Source organism: Propithecus coquereli, unplaced genomic scaffold (genome assembly GCF_000956105.1).
Source record: "Propithecus coquereli isolate 6110/MARCELLA unplaced genomic scaffold, Pcoq_1.0 Scaffold646, whole genome shotgun sequence".
NCBI lineage: Eukaryota > Metazoa > Chordata > Mammalia > Primates > Indriidae > Propithecus > Propithecus coquereli.
In genome coordinates, this window is record NW_012152463.1 from 348,497 (window position 1) to 353,103 (window position 4,607).

Consider the following 4,607-nt stretch of genomic DNA (forward strand, 5'->3'; position numbering starts at 1 on the left):
TTTAAAAAATAAATAAAATCCAAAGGTAAGGTATTGTGACCTAGGAAAACTTCTTTAATAGGGCTTCATTTAGTAGCCACTGTATGATGTAATGGACAGTTTTTAATAGCCTTCCTAGACTAAAGATAATGAGAAGTTTTTACCACTCTTCAGGTTTCATACTGTAAGCCTGTGGAACAAGATGAGAGAGAGTATAATTTTTTCAAAATGGCATAATCCAAGTTTATAGCTGTCTGCTGCTCTGACTTTGTCCAAAGCCATAATAGCATATCAAAAGAGATGTATAGATTGCACATATTGTCCTTTATATATATTATTTCTAAGAACTGAATATTTAATGATATTTGGTCTACAGACAATTTGAGGTTCTAATCTCTGGCAAGGGCTGTGAATTAGCTCTTCTATGTTACCAAATTCAGATCCATTTGCTTTAACAGGCAGGTAGGTTAACATGTTAACTTCTTACAAAAAATTAAGGAGCTTTTTGCAAAGTTTTAGATATTCCTGCAGGCATGCCAAGTGCTTTTTTCAAGAAAAAACAGCTCTGGGTTCAGTAGTAAAAGACATAAATTGCTGCCCTTAAGTTCTATTCCGTAAAATCTATCAGTGATGATTTTAGGTTGGCACATTCTTGGAAAAAAAAAAAAAAGATTTAAACCACTGTTTCCTATAGCCGTTAAGAAAAACCTCAGTAGACATGGAATGTCTACTTTTGAGTACGTGACATTCTGATGAGCCCTACAAAATTTAATTGGGAAAAGCACATAAGATAGCAAAATTTTATGACCAAATATATAGAATTATTGGTTCCAAGTCACTTAAATATTTGAAGGACAGAATAGTTGATCTTAAGGCAGTTTTTCGGAGAAAAACTAGCGAGCCCAGCTGTCTGATGAGGCAGATCCTAGAAAGCACCTGTAGAGCCACATCAGAAGGGGAAAAGAGCAACTCTGACATAACATACCAAACCGCTGTCCTCAGGTCACGCTGCTCATGTTCGTCATCCTTATTCTCCCACGTAGTAAGATGTACAACTCTGGATAATTTATTTAACCTCTCTGGGTTTCACATTTCTGTGGAAATTATCCTATTTACCCTGGGGGTTATATGATTATTTTAATAGAACTTACTTCATAGCATTGTTTATTAGGATCAAATTCATCATGTCTGAAGAATAGGCACAAAATAAGTGCGCAGTATCTGTAGTTGTTACTATTATTCCTTGTCTAGTCTCGGAAGCAGTGGGCTGTGTTAAGATTCTTAAGGAGGGCAGACAAAATCCTTGTTTTATATCACTGGATTCTTATCTGTTAGGAGCCCTTTCTCACTTTTCCTGACTATCTGGGGTTATTAAGATGATGCTTCTATATAGACCTTAGTAGCCAGGAGTGTATGTTGATAATACCACTTAGTCTGTTTTCACTATATGTCCACAGAGGCAAAAAGCTGAAGGAATATTAATAAAAACGGAGTGATCTCATGCTATTTCTGATAGTTTTCCTATAATAAAGAATTAAAAACAGCATTGGCTTAAAAACATTAAAAGAAGTGCTCAGGCTTGCAATTTGTTGTGGAAGAAATTGGCAGAGACTTGAGAAGGAATTTCCAGAAATCTAATGGATCCATAATTTTGGCAGAAAAGTTATTCAGGGTAGATAAGTTGGCGTGGATCAAGAGCTCATTGAGCAGATTGGATCTTAAATAATTGTAGCAGTGGGCAGTTTTTCATAGGTGCTTTACTCATCCTGTGCTTTTTAACACATCTTTTATATCTGTGGTCCCCAACCCTGGGGCCACGGACCAGTATTGGTTAACCTGGCCTGTTAGGAACCTGGCCGCACAGCAGGAGGTGAGCGGCAGGCGGGCAGAATCTGATGCCTGATAATCTGAGCTGGAGCTGAGGTGTTGATGCTAGCACTAGGGAGTGGCTGCAAATACAGATTGTCATTGGTAGAGAGGTTGGACTGCACGATAAATGTAATACGCTTGAATCATCCCCAAACCATCTCCTCCCACTCCCTCGGTCTGTGGAAAAATTGTCTTCCATGAAACCACTGTTTTATATGAAGAAATGTAATTTATGCCCAGTTGGAAAGGGGCCAGGGGTATAAAAGGTAAGGGGAGTTTTCCTTGAGTTTAAAACTCTTCTCAGATGTCAGTGAGGACCTGGGTGTTCATGATGTCACTGAACATTTTGATGCCACTGGTAACTCTAGCCCAGAATCTGCCGCATTCCTGAGTCTGATACTCTCTTTTGAGAGAATAAAAACTTTTAAATTCAACTGAAATTTAATAATGTCCCTGATGGTCTTTTCCGTATTTTGTGTTATTTGTTGTTTCGCTGGCTGCTAAGTTGTTTGTAGTTTCAAGGGCAAGCCCCAGCCTTACCCTAACAGGAGTGGCTAGATCTCTTGGTAAACAAAGAGGTGTAAAGACACCAGAGAGCAGTTTCAGCACATCCTCAGTAGTCAAGAGACCTTGTTGAAAATGAAAACCCTCTGCTCTGTTTCACTCTTCTTAAGCTCTGAACCCCATTAGTTCAATTGTAAATACAAGTAAGCTCTCGGACAGCCATGCCAAGCAAGGGTAAGTCAGGGAGAAGTGATCCAAACGCTTGGGGAGCAGGGCACTGGGTGTGTGTGCTGGGGATGACAAAGTGTCGGTGTGGGCTCTCAGGGCACAGCTGTGTGACCTGCTCTCAGATGTTTCCCATGTGCTCTCGGTCAGCACTCACTGATTTGTTTGTAAATCAACTTGATAGGAACATTTCCATTTAAAGTTATAATGCTACCCCTGGAATATGCTGAAATAAAAAAAATAAATTAAAAAAAACAACAAAGTTATAATGCTGTCTTGAAGGTGATGTTCCTTAAATTTTTTTGACTCACAACTCCTTGGCAAATCTGATAAGCTATGGACCCTCTCTTCTCAGGAGAATGCACGGGTGTACATGTACTCAAAAAATTCTACATAATTTCAAAGAATTAACATGAAGCACTTTCAGGATGGTTCATGGAACCTCCTTTTAATGCTCTAAAACTGACCATAAAAAATTGATCTTCCCCTTCCAGTAGCTCTCCAGTAGGGCTCCCTTGAACCTCCTACCAGTATTAGAATGTATAATTCAACATGGTGATGATGAGTATGACAATGACTACCATTTATGGAACTTTTATTACTTGGCAGACACTGTGCTTCTTCATATCCAGTAGTGAACTCTGGGTAGTCCCTTCTAAACCTCTTCTTCCCCCATCCTTACCCATCTCAGGTGATACCCACTCCATCTCTTCAGTTGCTCAGGCATGCTGAATCCTTACTGGTACTTGCTGTCACCTTCCTCCTGGCCACTAGCATCTCTCACTTTGTTTATTGCAAGTCATCTCCCTACTTCCATCCTTTCTATTCTCAACAGAGCAGCCAGAGTCATTGATTCTATTAAAATGAGAGTTATATCATACCATTATCCTACTCAGAAACCTTCAAAGGCTTCCCATTTAATTCAAAGTCAAAGATGAAATCCTGACGATGGCCAGGGCGTCTGTGCCGCACAGTTCCAAACACACTGTTCACATAGAACACAATGTGCTCTGTAGTACCTGATGTACAGAATAGCCCCAATAAAAGTCTGTAAGGCCTTATACAATCTGCCCCACTGCCCTAACTCAGTTACTCTGTGACCTTGGCTCTCCCACTACTTTTCCCTCATTCACTCTGTTCTAACCACTTGGCAACCTTTCTCATACTCAAATACACCAGGCCTGCTCTGCCTAAGGATCTTTGCACTGGATGTTACTTCTGCCTGGAACAGTCTTCCCCCAGATATCTGCTTAGCTCACATCCTTGCCCTTTTAAAATATTTGCTCAAAAGTTACCTCAGTGGGACCTATACTAAGCAGCCTTATTTAAAGTGCAGTCCTCATCTCTACCCTGGTACTCCCTGTCCCCTTATTTCTGGGCTTTTTTTTCCCCACAGCAGTCATGACCTTCCAGTGTATTAATAGTATCTAATTTACTTATGTTTCTCTTCTTCTCACTGGAATGCAAGCTTCACTAGAATAGAGATTTTTTTTGTCTGTTTTGTTCAATGCTATGTGTGCAGTGCCTAGAAGAGTGGCTGGTATATAATAAGGGCTCATATTGTTGAATGAAATGAATAAACCCTAGGAAATATATTGTTTTTCTTTTTAAATATGGATTTAGATTCAGAGAGATTAAGCAACTTACTCAAAGTCACGTAATTGAAAAGGGGTATAGCTAAGATTTTTGGACTTTCTGACACCAAAGACCTGTGTGCTTAACAGCTGCATTGGTTTCCCTTTCTAAAGATAAAAATATTTTTCTCCAAGGACGTGCAAAATCAAAGGTTGAAATGTAGTCCAGAACTATCAGTCTTACTCTATAGATTAGAATATGTTGCTAAGAGAAATTAAAGAAAACCTGATTATTGGAGAGATACACCATATTTATGAGTTGGAAAACACAATATTGTTAAAATTTCAGTTCTCCCCAAATTGAACTATAGATGCAAAATTGTCCAAATCAAAATTTAAGCAAGCTTTTTTGTAGAGATTGGCAAGCTGACTCTAAAATTCCTATGTAAATATAAA

At 39.0% G+C, this 4,607-nt stretch overlaps 1 protein-coding gene across 1 annotated transcript in view; it reads left to right on the plus strand.

Moving 5' to 3' along the window:
- Nucleotides 1–4,607, plus strand: part of RPS6KA5 (ribosomal protein S6 kinase, 90kDa, polypeptide 5) — a 100,389-nt gene that overhangs the window by 40,480 nt on the left and 55,302 nt on the right. The window lies entirely within an intron of this gene.